The sequence below is a fragment of the Onychomys torridus genome, chromosome 4 (genome assembly GCF_903995425.1).
Source record: "Onychomys torridus chromosome 4, mOncTor1.1, whole genome shotgun sequence".
Lineage (NCBI taxonomy): Eukaryota > Metazoa > Chordata > Mammalia > Rodentia > Cricetidae > Onychomys > Onychomys torridus.
Window position 1 is genome coordinate 117,936,076 of NC_050446.1, and position 17,041 is coordinate 117,953,116.

The 17,041-nt window shown below is 43.8% G+C and overlaps 1 protein-coding gene across 2 annotated transcripts in view; it reads right to left on the reverse strand.

Moving 5' to 3' along the window:
• The window catches only part of Pkig (cAMP-dependent protein kinase inhibitor gamma), a 74,629-nt gene extending 72,547 nt beyond the window's left edge, over nucleotides 1–2,082 (reverse strand). The window contains exon 1 of one of the 2 annotated variants that reach the window (XM_036185407.1): nucleotides 1,968–2,082. The gene's annotated coding sequence lies outside the window, so the exon portion shown is untranslated. Of the gene's footprint in view, nucleotides 1–1,800; nucleotides 1,930–1,967 lie in introns of those variants that run through there. The other variant, XM_036185408.1, reaches the window with a different exon arrangement.
• Between the last annotated feature and the right edge of the window lie 14,959 nt (nucleotides 2,083–17,041).

Here is a 17,041-nt window from a genome sequence, read left to right on the forward strand (position 1 = left end):
AAACCTCCAAACTAGACTGTATTCAGCTGCCCAGAGGACTCCATTAATACCTCCCATCACAGAGTCACTTGTCAGAGCATCACTTCCTACCTAAGCTCTCATTGCCATGATGAGGACCAGCTTTCTCTTACAGTACTGCACAGTGCCTGGCTCCTCATACTCGCTGTGGTGTGCATGCATCTCCCAAGGGTTCATGTGTTTAAATTTCACCTCCACTGTGAGGTGTCAAGTGAGGAGATACAGTGTTTAGAGGTGGGACCTTTGGAGGGAATCAACATTAGATATGGTCATTAGGTTCTTGTGACTGAGTACTGGGACTCTGTTCGAGAAGGTCAAGGATGCAGCTCAGAGGCAGAACTCCTGCTTCAGATGGGCAAGGTTTGTCTCTTCGACCTCCAACAGCACAGAAGGGAGAGTCCTCAAACCCCCTATCTTGTAATAGCAACACTCTGAGCCATCTCAGGACTTTGCTGTAAAAAGGCCATGTTCAGAAAAGCTACCCAGCCTTGGGTATTTAATATTAATAATGAAAAAGGTCTATGACAATATGCTGTATCTGGTTTTTGAATCATCATAAATAAATGGCTACAAAGGGAAAAATAAGAGCAATGAGACTGCCTGGCACACACCTTTAATCCCAGCACTCAGGAGGCAGAGGCAGGCAGATTTCTGAGTTCGAGGACAGCCTGGTCTACACAGTGAGTTCCAGGACAGCCAGAACTATACAGTGAGACCCTGTCTCAAAAAATCAAACAAAAATAAGAGTGATGAGACCACAGAGGGTGAGAGATAAAGCACACTAACCTACTGATTAGAATACTCTGCCAGCTCACACCTGTATCCTAGAACTCAGGAGGTGGAGACACAAGGATTAGGAGTTCAAGGCTAGCCTCAGCTACAAAACAGTATCAAGGCCAGCCTGAAGGCCATAAGACCCTGTATAAAACAAGCAATCTCCTGAAGGCCCCCAAAATAAAATCCTAACTTTCTTTACCAACCCCCCCCCCAAAAAAAGTCTGTCAGGAAGAGCAGAGTCTTATCTCTCAAACATCAAGTAGAGACTATTTCTACCTTTCAGATTCTCTTCCGGCCTGAAATTCTTGAGATAGTCTCTACAAGTCAGGCTATCTCCTCAGGGCTCTGTCTTCCTAACACTGGGCATGTCACCAGCCTCGTCTCCTGGCCAACACACCGGCAAGCTTCCTATCTCCTTTTGGAAGTAACCTTCCTGTGTAATCTTCCTGGGACCACCACGCTTAAGGTCTACAACTGCCCTCTCTGCTTTCAGTTTCCTGTACGCGCAAAACAATGGTTCAAATTACACCAAATTCCTGTTCATAGGTCTGTTTCCTTCGGACAGGAGTGGAGTTCCCTAAGGACAAAATGTCTCATTCACTTTTTTTTTTTTTTTTTTTTTTTTTTTTTTTTTTTTTTAGCCGCTGGCGATCAGCCCGGGCCCTGGTTCTCAATAAATCCTCAATGATGTTCCTCGTAGAAAGAGCATCAAGGCAAGCTCCCACGTATCGAGGATTTTACATATAAACACACTTTGTGACCATCTTATAAGACAGGTGTTACCAGCATAACCCCGTTGTGCAGGTGAGAAAACTGACATAGAAATAAGTCCAATCTCGACGGTCCCCCGAAGAGCGGCACACGCATACGTCCTGTTCAGTTCCTAGTTACTCGACGACCAACCTTCATAGAAAAGGAGCTTTTAAAAAGAATTGTAATTTAAAAAGAAAACTTTCCAATGAGCCTCAAGATGTGCGTCAGAATAAAAGCCGAAAGCGCACCCACCCGAACCCGGCCGGGGTCAGAGGGCGTCGCAGGCGTCCGCTCCCGGGCCCAGGGGACCAAGTCCAGCCCTCCGTCCTTGCCCGGCGTCCCCGCGGCCCGTCCCTCGCCGGTCGCCTGGCGGACCGCTCCTCTCCGAGCCGCGCCCGCCCGCTCTGGCCGCCACTTACCTGCCGCCTCGTCGCCCTCGCGGAGCCCCGGCCGCCGGCGCGAGCGCCTCCCCGGGGCCGCCTGGCGCCCGCTGCCCGCCGCCGAGCCGTTGCCTAGGCGACGCGGCTGCCGAACTCCCGCGTCGCTCGCGCTACGGCGGCCGGGAAGGGACGCGGTGGGTGGGGTACGGAAGGAGGACGCGCTAGGCAACAGCGAGGAGTGGGTGGAGGAAGGAGAGCTGTCCCCAGGCTGGGGGCTTAGCACCCCAGAGAGGGAAGATGGACCTGGGGAACAGCGAGGCTCTAAGGGAGGGATTGTACCTCGGTGCTGCTTATGTCTCTGTTCATCTTTGGCACGCGAAAGGCGACCATAAGTAGAGGGGCCCTATGGCCCAAGGTTGCTAGGTTGGTAATAAATGAAATTTTTTTTCTTTTTGAGTTGTCTTTGGTTATTTGGTTTGGGGTTTCAATTTTTTTCTTCCTTTCCTTTCTTACTTTGCTTTCTTTTTTCTTTTTTGAGACAAGAGTTCATGTATCCCAGGCTAGCCTTCAACTCAGTATGTACCTGAAAATGATCTTGAACTCTGTCTCTACCTCCCAACTTTTTGGTGGTGGAAGAAGTGGAACCTAGGGCTTGCTTGCTTGCTTGCTTGGCAAGTGCTCTACCACCGAGCTACAAGCCCAGCCCCTTGACTGGAAAAAAAGAGTAGAAGATTGATGTGGAGTGACAATTCTCTGTTATAATCTCCGGAAGGAAGAGATGTGGCAAATAATGAATAAAATTGGCTTTGGGGAATGAGAATTTGGTCAGAATTAATTTCAGCATGGGAAATAAATAGCTTGTAATCAGCAATTACACTTCCTGAAAAAGTCCTGCAGTTATCAGGACCCTAAGCACAGAAGATGCTCCTGTTTGTGGAGTTCCAATCCACTGGGAAAAACCAAAGACTTAGACACAATCCGAACTCAGAGTAAACGAATTTATTCTTACTGCTCGCAGAAGGACAACAAACAGCCTTGGAGCCAAATCAGGATCCTATAGTGACAGAGCGGGCTAAAGGGTTTATAAAGCTGGACCCCAGAAGTGGGCATCACAGTTACCTCATGCTCTGTGGAATCCTCAGCTGGATGATAAAATTCCTTCACTCCATTCAGTTGTTTCTCATCCCCATTATACACACAGTAACACCATTTTTTCTGATCTCACATGGCCAACACCTGCAGGCACTAGGTTCTCACAGGCATTTCAGGACAAAGATCAACAGCTGTTAGGGGGTGCCTGGTACTGGGTTAAGTCCCTTAGCCACCACAGGGGAGTCCTGTATAAATTTTCAGACCACCCAGGGAAACCGGAAAAGGGGACATTAATGACTAGGATAGAATGGTTTCTTCTTGGCAAGCAATAACACAGTGCCATCATGTTAGAGCTGGCTGCCACAAAATTCATTGTTTTTTGTTTTGTTTTGGTTTTGGTTTTTGGTTTGTTTTTTGTTTTTAAAAGCAAGAGTTGAGACTAAATGTACATCGCTAGGATATTGAACAAGCAAATAAATAAATGGTGGTACATCTATAAAATAGGTGCGGCCATAAAAAGAAATAAGAGAGTCAACTAGGTATGGTGGCTCACACCTGTATTCCCAACACTTCGGAGGCTAGGGTAGAAGGATCGCTGAGAGTGCAGGACAAGCTTAGGCTGCAGAGGGAGTTCCACTACTGCCTGGGCTAGTGTGAGATCAGCATACACTCCTTCAAGGACAAGCACACTGTTCCTCAGTGTTTACTGTCTTATTGCTGGGAACAATGCCCAGCACATGGTAAAAGCTTAGCAAATACTTACCAGATGAGCAAGTTGAATGTACAGCACCATGTGTTTGGAATGCTACCCTGTGTAAAGAAGAGTGATAGATCACAGACGTCTGTGTATACAGGCCTACGCATGTATAAATACATACTTACGCTATGGGATGTCTTTTTGTATGCTGTGAATGTGTTGCTCTGATTGGTTGGTAAATAAAGCTGCATTGGCCTATAGAAAGGCATCTTAGAAGCAGGTGGGAAATCCAAGCAGATATACAGAGAGAAGAAAGCAGAGGTGGGAGACACCAGCCCAATGCCCAAGGAGCAACATGCCAGCAGACTGGTAACACCACAACTATGTGGCAAAACATAGATTAATAGAAATGGGTTAATTTACGATGATAGAGCTAGCTAGAGAGAAACTTAAGCCATTGGCTATACAGTTTGTAATTAATATAAGCCTCTGAGTGATTATTTTATAAGCAGCTGTGGGACCTCAGGGCCAGGTGAGATACAGGAAAACTTCCAGCTACGTATGTATAGTGTCAACAGAGGCAAAAGCCAAAGATGCAGTTGAAGGCTGTCTTCTGCAGCAGCCGGAAGACTTCTTCTCAGAGACCTCTACTTAGGTAAAACCAGGAGTTTTTGATTTCACAGAAAAGAATTTCAGGAGCCAATAAGAATTACAGTCACCTTGGTATCCTCCCTATGCTAATTCCCTGCAAGATCCCACCCTCCTGAATGCTTAAGGGAAGCTCCTTGTCTGTGTATCCAGCATATTGGGCGTTAACAGCTTAGATGCAAGATTGTAAAACATCAGAAGCGGGGTTGGGGATTTAACTCAGTGGTAGAGCTCGATCCTCAGCTCAAAACAACAACAACAACAACAACAAAAAAAAAACATCAGAAGCAAACTTCTGCCCTCCAGGGTTCTCCCATTGTGCTGAAAGCCAGTATTTAAGACTTCCCTCCTTCAATAAACAGCATTCAGCATTCAAAAAAAAAAAGGGGGCGGGGAGAAAGAAATTGAAGATAGCAGCGATGTTCTATAAAAGGAAGTGGTGACGGTGTCATGGGCCTATGAGGATGCTGGACTAAAGTCTATCAAATTGTGCAAACAGGAAAATTGTATACTATGTGAATTATCTGTCAATAAAGATCTTTGAGAAAAAAAAGTTCAAAAAAAAAAAAGAATTATAGTCACAATATCTAGTCTATTTGTATTTGGCAAAATTAAAGAAAATATTCTATCTATCCTATATTTGTGAGTCTAAAGTTTTATTATCTAATTTATCTTTTATCCTAACCAAGAAAAATTATAACTATCTAGTCTTCAACTACATCAAAGACCCCAGAAGGGTATAATATTACCTAAGTAAACAGGAAGAGCATTGTAAGCAACCTCCAAAATTCTAAAGTGACAAAGACAGCTGGCTACCTGGACAATTACCCAAAGTTCTTCTGCAATGTTGGGGCATCCATTCTTTCTTTCTTTTTTTTTTTTTTTTTTAGCTGAGGATCGAACCCAGGGCCTTGTGCTTGCTAGGCAAGTGCTCTACCACTGAGCTAAATCCCCAACTTGGGGCATCCATCCTTTAGCCTATAGTCCTACAGTCTTTCAGTCACTTCTCTGTGTTCTATAGAATGTCTAGCAGTTTCTTTTGTGAAGCAGGACTCTAAAGGACCATCTCGTCTTACAAAACTCAGTTGTCACCTTCCTATGGGTCCTGCATGTCCAGTCAATATAACATTTTGTCAAACAGTCCAGGCAAGAACAGTTTCTTGCCCAAATGGCTATTTTTGCCAAAAAGAAGATAAACTCCACATGGAGTGTCTTCAATGCCCATCTTTCTCTCTGAAGTAAATCAGTGCTGCCTGGAGCAGACATGTCTCGTTGTCCAAGAAAGTCTATGTTTTTAAAACACTTTAAACACTATATTCTGTAGGTCTTTGAAGTGTTTGAGGATTACCTACCTAATTGAATTATATCTATGTATACCTAGAAAACTTAACATGACTATAAGTTTGACTATCATAGAAGACTAATTATTAATCTGTATTTCTTAATTATCCACTATAATTTCAAATGAGGTGCACAAACATAATACCTTAAACAAGAATAGGAATATATATATAGTATAACAAAATTGACTGTAAATTTGTATCAATAAACTAAAATCCATAGCAATGTAAAACATTTCAAACAAATTGTTGTTCTTTAAAAGTAGATTCATTAATCTACCCTTTCATCCTATCATATCTATACTATCCCTTTTTTTTCTTTAGAAAGAGCTTGTATTTATAATCAACCCTCTTTACATAAAAATAAACATTTAGGCCGGGCAGTGGTGGCACACACCCAGCACTGGGGAGACAGAGCTGCGCAGGTGAATCTCTGTGAGTTTGAGGCCAGCCTGGTCTACAGAGCTAGTCCAGGACAGGCTCCAAAGCTACAGAGAAACCCTGTCTCGAAAAACCAAAAATAAATAAATAAATAAACATTTAAAAAACAATATTTTGGGAATTTGAGCATAGCTTCTCATACTACTTCCTGCTGGATAAGAGCACTGGCAGTCTTATGGGAATCCTGAGAAAATTAAGGATTATTGTTAAGTCCTGACTGAAGTAGTCTGTGAGGCTGCATTCTCTGAGCCAGCTGCCTTAAAGATGATTTTGGATGTTGGATCGTCTGGGCCACGGTGTCATTGGAGACCTTTCAGGGGGTCTTGGATGGTCAAACTTGATGCATCTTAATCTGGAACAAATCCATAGCCTCTTGCTTCCTGTGGAAACAAAAGCAGAGCCTCCTTTCTAAAGCAACATATCCTTAGATCCAAATTTTGAAGTCATGATACCTTTAAAATATATATATTGGCTTAATTTAGCAGCCTTTACAATCAAATGTCTTTCTGCAGTTAAAAATATCAAAGACAAAACAATCCAGATTCTCTGTGTAATATCCATCTTTATGTGCCCCCCCCCCCACAGAGCCTTTTTAATAAAAGTGAAATTTGGAGAACGTGTTGAGGACTCACAGACCCTCTGGCTCTTGATTAAACAATACAGCCCCAAAAGACATCTTGTGGATCCATTTGAGCTGGCTTCATTATAGAGAAAAACATAACAGAGGCAGTGTGGCTGTCCAAATGTTTTGGTAGAGACGCCTGAAACTCTTTGTCCAGAGAATCTGAAGTCTTCATCTATGCCCCCAAGATGCACGGTGCTTTGGTCGCTTGCAAGCTTTTTTGTCTCTGCACTATCACCTGCCACACAGGCAAGATGGAGACAATCCAGATGTGCTGTGACCAAGAGTTCCCAATTGTGAAATGTTGGTCTCTTTGTCCTTTGAAGCGTAAGGCTATCTGCTAGTGGGACCACATGAAGCAAAAGCCAATACTTAAGAATTTGAGGGTTGGGGATTTAGCTCAGTGGTAGAGTGCTTGCCTAGCAAGCGCAAGGTCCTGGGTTCGATCCTCAGCTCCAAAAAAAAAAAAAGTGAGGGGCTGGAGAGATAGCTCAGAGGTTAAGAGCACTGGCTGCTCTTCCAGAGGTCTTGAGTTCAATTCCCAGCAACCACATGGTGGCTCACAACCATCTATAACGAGATCTGGTGCCCTCTTCTGGCATGCAGGTACACATGCAGGCAGAACACTGTATTCACAATAAACAAAAAAAGTAATTAATTTTTTTATTTTTTATTTTTTTTAAAGATTGATTTATTTATTATGTATACAGTGTTCTGACAGGCCAGAAGAAGGCACCAGATCTCATCACAGGTGGTTGTGAGCCACCATGTGGGTGCTGGGAATTGAACTCAGGACCTCTGGAAGAGCAGTCAGTGCTCTTAACCTCTGAGCTATCTCTCCAGCCCCATCTTTTTTATTTTTTTTAATAAGATCTCTATTGACAGATAATTCACATAGTATACAATTTTCCTGTTTGCACAATTTGATAGACTTTAGTCCAGCATCCTCATAGGCTCATGACACCATCTCCTTGTTTAGAACATCACTCTCTTCAATTTCTCCCCCCCCCCCTTTTTTTTTTTGAATGCCAAATGCTGTTTATTGAAGGAGGGAGGAGGTCTTAAATACAGGCTCACAGCACAATGGGAGAACTCTGGAGGGCAAAAGTTCGTTTCTGATGCTTTACAATCTTGCATCTAAGCTGTTAACGTATGTGGCTTATTTTTTTATACTACCTTTATTGTCTCTTTAAAGACTTTATTTTTAAAAACTATTCCTTTATATAAGTGTCTATATTCCTTTTCCTCTCTCTTCCAAGCCTACGTACATTTTTACACACACCGTAAACCATTTAGAGGTTTATTTAATCTGAATCTGCCTTATTGTGAATCTCTTGCTTTAAACTGCAGCATTACTAGGACTGAAATGGCAGCTTCTGCTGCTGGCTCTGCCCACCTCAGCTTCCCAACACGGCAGAATTACATTTACCACCAGCTCTGGGAACCAGACTCGCCATGGACTACAGGAAAGCAATGGGTCTATGTTTCCTTCCATCCAGCAGCATATAGCCCAGAAACCTCTCTTTTCCCCCCTGTACTAGCAAAAGCTAAATCTGTCATGATGCAGTACACTGTGCAGCTTGGAGATGCAATTGTGTACTTTGGTGGAAATCCACCATGCTACACTCAAGCCCACACATCGCTGCGAACCTGCCATAGTGTAGCTCCTGGCTTGCCTGAGAGACACAACTAGGAAGCTGTTTTTAGTTCCGTTTTAGAATCTTTTTTTTTTTCTTTAAAGCTTTCTTAGGTTTTAGGTGGAAACTCCTGCCCCATGTTTTGGTGCCATTTGTAGTCGGAAGTTTGTCTGTGTCCCACCTGGCCCAAGGTCGGGACAAATCTCTCACCCACAGTCCCACAGCCTTTTATAAAATAATCACACAGAGGCTTAAGATTACTTATAAACTCTATGACCATTGCTGGCTTCTTGTTTTCTATCTAATTCTTATATCTTAAATTAACCCATTAAAAAGAGGGTTTTGTTTTTTGTTTTTTGTTTTTTTGGCCTAGCAAGCACAAGGCCCTGGGTTCGGTCCTGAGCTCTAAAAAAAAAAAAAAAAAAAAAAAAAAAAGGTTTTTGTTGTTGTTGTCATTGGTTTTTTGTTTTGTTTTGTTTTGTTTTTCCAGAGCTGAGAACTGAACCCAGGGCCTTGCGCTTGCTAGGCAAGCGCTCTACCACTGAGCTAAATCCCCAACCCCTATTGTTGTTATTGTTGTTGCTTGTGTTTTGGGGGTTTTTTGGTGTTTGTTTGTTTGGTTTTTTGAGACAGGGTTTCTCTGTGTAGCCCTGGTTGTCCTGGATCTCCCTCTGCAGACCAGGCTGGCCTCAAACACCGGAGTGCTAGGACTAAAGGTGATTGCCAGCACTGCCTATCGAGAAGAGATTTTTAACATCCATTTAAGCATGGGGGTTAGTAGACAGAGAGGCACCTGAAGGGTAAGTGTGGATGTGGGCTCCCCAGCAAAAGTCATCACACAGGTGACTGAACTATAACTGTACAAACAATTTTAGTGGTTTCTGAGTTACATCTTCCAAGGGCTGCTAGGGAATCTTTTTGTTTTGTTTTGATAAGTGAGATAGGGTGGCTCCCAAGACTTGCAATCTGATTAGGTAAAGACATGGGTCATAAGAGTTGCACAAGGTGGTTAGGACACACCTTTTACTCAAATAAAATTTTTGTGAGACTCCTAGAAAATTGCAGGTTACAGCTGGGAAAGAAAAAATGCTGTATTCAAAGGTTATATACCTTAGAATGTAAGTATGATTCGTTGCTATTTTAAAATTATTATTTGAACATCTCTACATAAAAGGAATAGTGTCCCTAGATAGGCAGTCTTCACAATAAACGTTAATTGTGCTGGAGGATTCTTTTTGTTTGTTTGTTTTGTTTTTGTTTTTTGAGCTGAGGACCGAACCCAGGGCCTTGTGCTTGCTAGGCCAGCGCTCTACCACTGAGCTAAATCCCCAACCCTGTTTGTTTTGTTTTGTTGTTGTTTTGTCTGTTTTGGGGGGGGGGGGTTGTTTTGTTTTGTTTTGTTTCTTTGAGACAGGGTTTCTCTGTGTAGCTTTGGAGCTTTTTTTCTGGAACTCACTCTGTAGCCCAGGCTGGCCTCGAACTCACACAGATCTTCCTGGCTCTGCCTCCCAGTGCTGGGACTAAAGGCGTGCACCACCACCTTGCTGGCGTTTGTTTTTGTTTGAAGACAGGATCTCACTGCACAGCCCTGGCTGTCCCTTTGGTTATTCCGGAATAAGTCTTTCCATCTCACAAGGAGGAGATTCAGGAGATGGAGTAGTAAAATGGGGAAGGACACACACACACAGGGTTTGCTTGTTTGTGACAAGCCTCACCCTCCCTGGTGTGATTGCAAGCATGCACCACTATGTCTGGCTTTATGTAGTCTTTAACCAAGTGTCCCTCCGTTAACCACTGTCCCTTCAAACGACATTTGGAAGGAAAAATGACCTAGTTCTGGTGATGGACATGCACATTTGGGAGAAACTGCTTTGGGTAGTAATGAGCCCCACATTGTAGAGGAGATTGAGGTGGGAAATTAGATGGTCTCAAAGACCTGCTCTGCCTCCTTATGCCAACTAGAGGAGACATGCATGTGTTTAGGGCCAGAAACCAGCTGGACACCCACCCCCTGCCGAGTAATAATTCATAACAGGAGGACTACTTAAGAATTTGAGGGGCATCTAGAAAGGTTTAGGGATTCTTAGCAAATTGACTTGGATAGGTGTGTATATAAAAATCCAGAAGAGGGTTGGGGATTTAGCTCAGTGGTAGAGTGCTCGCCTAGCAAGCACAAGGCCCTGAGTTAGATCCTCAGCTCAAAAAAAAAAAAAAAAAAAATCTAGAAGAGCCAGGTGGTGGTGGTGCACACCTGTAATCCCAGCACTCGGGAGGCAGAGCCAGGAGGATCTCTGTGAGTTCGATGCCAGCCTGGGCTACAGAGTGAGATCCAGGAAAGGCACAAAGCTACACAGAGAAACACTGTCTCGGGGAAAAAAAAATTCCAGAAGAGGATGTATAAAATGTCCCATACCTTTAATCCTAGCACTTGGTGGGCAGAGGCCAGCATAATCATGAGGCCAGGTTAGTGTAAGCAGAGTTGTAGGACAACCAGGGTTACATAAAGAGACCCTGTCTTACAAAAAAAAAAAAAAAAAAAAAAAAAGTCTAGAAGAAAATTATGATAAGCAACCTTTTAAGAGAACATTTCAGGCCTGTGGTGGAGCTCAGGTAAACTGCTTGCCTCTGGTGCACAAGACTATAGGTTCTGGCCATAGCATCTTCCATTTTTTAAAAATGCAGTTGAGGCCTAGCATGGTTGTGCAAGCCTTTAGTCCCAGCACTCAGGAGGCAGAGGCAGGCAGATCTCTGAGTTGGAGGACAGCCTGGTCTACAAAGCAAGTTCCAGTTCAGCCAGGGCTACACAAGGAAACCCTGTGCAAAAAAAACAAAACAAAACAAAAAATAAATAAAAAGAAAAATAAAAAAAATAAAAGAAAAAATGCTGCTGTTTCCTGGAACTGTTGAACTCCAGGGTGTGGTGATGTGTTCCCTTTAGAAGTGTTGTGGCTTTTGAATGCACTGGGAAAAACCAAAGACTTAGACTCAACTTGAATTCAAATTAAATGAATTCTTACTTCTAGCAGGACAACAGCCTTAGAGCCAAATCCGGAGCTTGTAGTGTCAGAGGGGCTAAAGGAAGGGTTTATAGAGGTGGACCCCAGAGGTGGGCATCACGGTTATCTCGTGCTCTGTGGAATCCACAGCTGGAGGAGAAAAGGCTCCACTCCCTCAGTTGTTTGTCAGAGATAAAGAGACCATCTCATCCCAGACCCAGAGCCATAGCGGGTTTACAAAAGCCAGAGCACAGTGGTTAATTACTTCACAAGGGTAACTGTAATGCCATTTTTCTTATCTCACATGGCCAACACTTGCAGGCCACTAGGATCTCACAGGCATTTCAGGACAAAGATCAACAGCTATTAGGGGTTGCCTGGGTTAAGTCCCTTAGCCAGCACAGGGTAGTCCTATATAAATTTTCAGACCACTCAGGGAAACTAGAAAGAAGGGTCATTAATGACTGGGATAGAGTGGTTTCTTCCTGGGCATGTAGTAACACAGTGCCATCAGGTTAGGGCTGGTTGTCACATACCACAGAAGTGCTAACCTTTCAACCTGGTCAAGGTTCAACCCATAAAACAACACATTTTATTGAGAGTTATAGCTGGATGGTTGTTACAAGTGACCTAAGAATGTTCGTTTGGAGAAAGCCTTGGAATAATAAGGATTTAGGAGAGACTACTAAAAGCACCGATCCACTTGGTCTGAGGATGTTCAATACCACATGCAAAACTACATTAAAAGCTTAGGATAGGCTGGGCAGCGGTGGCCAGGGAGGTAGAGCCAGGTGGATCTCTGTTCAAGGCCAGCCTGGTCTACAGAGCGAGATCCAGGATAGGCACCAAAAACTACACAGAGAAACCCTGTCTCCAAAAACAAAACAACAACAACAACAAATAAATAAAGAAGAAGAAGGAAGGAAAAGAAAAATTACTAGTGTTGAGCTGGGCAGGGTGGCTCAAGCCTGTAATCCCAGCACTGGGAAGGCAGACTTGGGAGGATTCGAGTAAATTCAAAGCACATCTAGTCTACATGATAAGTTCCAGGCAAGTGAGGACTAAAAGGTAAGAGCCTGTCTCAAAAAGCAAAAAAGAGCAGGGGGTGGCGGTGCATGCCCTGTGAGTTTGAGGCCAGTGTGGTTCACAAAGAGAGTTCCAGGACAGTTAGGGGTGGTATACGGAGAAACCCTTCTTGTACCCGTGTTTTGTTTGTTTGTGCCAATGGGCAGGATTTCAAGGGGTGGGTCAGAATATTACAGTCTGCTCCTTTATAATCAATTTAGGCTCCCCTTCCTCTGTCTGTGATGACAGATATATCATGTAAGTAAAAGATAGAGATAGGAAAAGGATGGGGGGGGGAGTATCAAAATTACCCTGCCATAAAATGTGAAATGGAACCTACAGATTAGACAAAAGGGAGGCAGCTGGAGGTGCAGGATTTTGCTGAGACCCGTTTTCCTCCTGTTGTTGTTTATTTTTGTTGTCATTTTGTGTTTTAGTGATAGGGTCTCATCCCATGATGATTTAGAATTTACTATGTAGCCCAGGCTGGTCTTGAACCTGAGGATTTCTCTGCCTCAGCCTCCCAAAGGCCACACCTAGCTACATGAATACTTTATTTGTTTGCCAGACAGGGTTTCTCTGTATACCCTGGCTGTCCTGGAACTCACTCTGTAGATCAGCCTGGCCTTGACCTCAGAGAGATCTGCCTACCTCTGCCTCTCAAGTGCTGGAATTATTAAAAAAAAAAATTACATGAGACTGGGCAGTGGGGACATATGCCTTTAATCCCAGCACTTGAGAGAGGGAGGCAGGTGAATATTTGAGTTCAAGGCCAGTCTGTTTTACAAAGCGAGTTCCAGAATAGCCAGGACTGTTACACAGAGAAACTCCATCTCAAAAAACAAAACAAACAAACAAAAAAAAAAAAAAAAAGAAAGAAAGAAAAGAAAAACGTGAGTGTATGTGCACAAGCACATGTATGTGAGTGCACACGATCTCACACACTTGCACACATATTTGTGTTCCACAGCACACACCTGGAGGTAGAGTTATTTCTATAAACTTATCTGCTTCTACCATGTGGATTCAGGAAATCAAACTTAGATTGTGGACTGAAGAGATGGCTTGGTGGTTAAGAGCTTGTACTGCCCCTATTAGCCTCAATTCTACTCTATCAGTAATAACCTAGTTATCAAAGGTCAATCTTTCCTAGTAATTTGAACTAGGTACTTCACATGAGGACATAGATATGAAATCAAATTGGCCACAAGTAAATCTACCCTGAAATTAAAAGGTTAATAGATTAGTTTGAATATCCCAAACGTAAAAAAAAAAAATTCATAGAGTACAAATAAATGCACACACCCACAAATATATGGCCAAACATACAGTCAATCTAGTTTGTTTTTTTTTAATATAATTTTGGTTGGTTAAATTACCCATTTCTCTTGTCTGGTAACTTCACTTGTTGGGTTAAACCAGTGGCTCTTAACCTTAATTCAGTGATCCTTTAATACAGTCCCCCATGTTGTGATGGCCCCTAACCATAAAATTATTTTGTTGCTACTGTTATGAATCGTGGTGTAAATATCTGAGATGTGGCACCCAAAGGGGTTGCAGCCCACATATTGCGAACCACTGGTCTAGTATTTTTAATTATTATGATCTTAGGCATATCACTCCTGCTAGTCAAATACAGAGAAAAAATATATGTTAATCAAGCCCAGGTCATAGCAGACTTGGGTGCTATTTTGTGGTCTAGGAGTTTCTCCTAGCTTTACCAGCCATCCTCTCTCCTGAAAATACTTTCCTGCCTGCTTCTCAGCTTCATCTCCACCAGATCCTAAAAACGAGTCTTCCGAACAATGAGGGGAAATTAATATTTGGCTCCTGTCTGCACAAAATGTGATACTTGGTCCTCTGGGGCACCTGTGAATGGAAGCTCCTGGAGAGGATGACATCTTACACGGAACCTCTTTTTTTTTTTTTTTTTTCTTTCCCAAGACAGGGTTTCTGTGTAGCTTTGGAGCTTGTCCTGAACTAGCTCTGTAGACCAGGCTGGCCTCGAACTCACAGAGATCCGCCTGCCTCTGCCTCCTGAGTGCTGGGATTACAGGCATGCACCACCACCGCAGGCACACGAAACCTCTTGAACAGCTAATTAAGTGATTAGAACTTCAGTGATTGTGGAGACTGGAATGTTGCAAGTCCAGAGCCTAATTACAGTTTTCCTTGGGCTATCCTTAGCTCCTTTAATAGTCATTCATTCCTTGCTCACCTGTGTGTCTGACCTTACATCCTGTGAGTCACTTACCAGGCCTCTGGCTTCTTCGCTCCCACCAATGGGAAGGCTAAGGCTGTCATCTGATAGCATCAGATCTAAAGCAGAGATTTTCTTCTTTGCTGTCACCTGTTGTCCACAGATAGATTTGTTGCTGTGATAAATGCCATGACCAAAAGCTACTTGAGGATGAAAGGGTTTATTTCAGTTTACAGGTTACAATTTAGGAAAGGAGCTAGAGGGAGGAACCTGGAGGCAGGAAATAAGGATCAGAGATCGTGGAGAAAGGCTACTTACAAGCTTCCTCTCTCTGGTCAGCCAACTTTCTTAAACAGTCCAGACCCATTTGCCTAGGGATGGTATCACCACAGTGGGTTGGGTCTGTAGGGTTCGAGGAAACACTGAAGGAAGACCCCAGCCTCAAACAGCATATAAAAACAAAGAGCGTTTATTATACCAGCACGCATGTGGGGTCAGTTACCTGTACAAAAGGGCCACGACCCCAGAGGGACCTGCAGACTCCTTTTAGCACAGCTAAGGGGAGTTTCAGGGTCAGCTGCATAATTGGATAAGCAAGCAGCAGCTACACTAGTATATTTCTAATTAGCAGAGTCTTATCACTTTTGAACACATCTGCACTCAGAGGGGGCTGCTGGGTTTGTCCTTGAGATACTGAGAGGCTGACTTAGACCCTCTGTTTGTTCTCTCTCTTGACCCTGAATGTGAGGACCTTGTAGATAAGTGGAAAAGACACTGTTTGTCCTTTTCACAGAACTGGAATCTAAATTCAGTTGTGAAAGTGGGAGAGTTTAACCCTTTCAGGTTCTCTTACACCAATTAGCAATAAAGATTATTTAGCCAATCTGACCACGGAATTCCCCAATGTTTCCTCCAATGTATTTGAGAGTGCCTTGGTTTATGTCTTCATTATTTTATGTGTATGGGTGTTTTGTCTGCATGTATGTATGTGCACCAAGTGTGTGTTCCTGGTGCCCACAGAGGTCAGAACAGGGTGTCAGAGACCCTGGGAACTGGAATCACAGAAGGTTGTAGGCTGCCATGTGGGTGCTGGGAACTGGACTTGGGTCTTCTGGAAGAGCAGTCAGTGCTTGTTTTTAACTCTTGATCCATCCCTCCTGACCTCCTGACCCTTTTCTCTTTTTTTTAGGTAAAGTCTCAGGTGGCTCAGGCTGGTCTCAAACTCCATGTACAGCAGAGGATACCCTGATATGATTTTTTTTTTTTTTTTGACAGAGTCTCTGCATGTAGCCCTGGCTATTCTAGAGCTTCTTATGTAGACCAGGCTGACCTTGCAGTCACTTCTCTTGCCTCTGTCTCTCCAGTGCCGGGGAAAAAGGTTTGCAACACCAATGCCCACTCTGACCTTGAACTTCTAATCTTCCAGCTTCTACAGCCCAAGCAATTAGGATCATAGGTGTAGGCCACCAGGCTTGGTTTATATGGTGGTGGGGTTCAAACTCTGGGCCTTGTAAAATGAATTAAAAAATTTCTTAGATAAAAAAATAAAATAAAATACAGAAAACAAACTCAGGGCCAACTACTCTACCAACTGAGCTACAATGCCCAGCCCTTGAATACACTTTTACTGAAAACTATCCTATAGCAGTTCACAGTACTCATTGAATGAAATGAGGGCAGCGACACTCCAAGGTATGGTTGAGGAGGTTTTTATTGTAGGTGCAAGGGAGAGAACAGCCAGAGGCATCTGGAAGAGTCTAGATCAGGGAGAGAAAGTAGTAGCCTGAACATGGCTATCTGATTGAATCGGCCCTGAGAGGAGGGGGAGGGAGTGAGAGAGGGGAAACAGGGAGGGGGGTGGGACAAGATGACAGAGGGACAGAAGCAACAAGTGGACCTAGAGAGGGTTGAGAACCAAGAGGGCAAAGAGAACCAAGAGAGCACGGGCCAAAACGTCAGGAATTTATAAAAATGAGAGGCTGGGGGAAGGGAAGGGAAGGGAAGGGAAGGGGAGGGGAGGGGACGGGAGGGGAGGGGAGGGGAGGGGAGGGGAGGGGAGGGGAGGGGAGGGAAGGGAAGGGGAGGGGAGGGGAGGGGAGGGGAGGGGAGGGAAGGGAAGCATGTAGGCTGGAGAGGTTTAGGGTAGGGGGTGAACTGAGAAGAGCTGAGAGGACCCACAGGTGAGCCTGGAGGCCTGCTTCCTTTCCGTATGCTAATGGACACCACAGTTAGCCATTTGTTGAGTTTCTTTTGGACCCGACACTCATCACACATACTCCAGGGAGCTTTTATGTTGTCAGTCTCCTCTTAACTGGGTCCCAAATTCTGAGTTGTAGACGTAAAATAATGGTCTTTCTTTAAAGGAAAAGCTTATT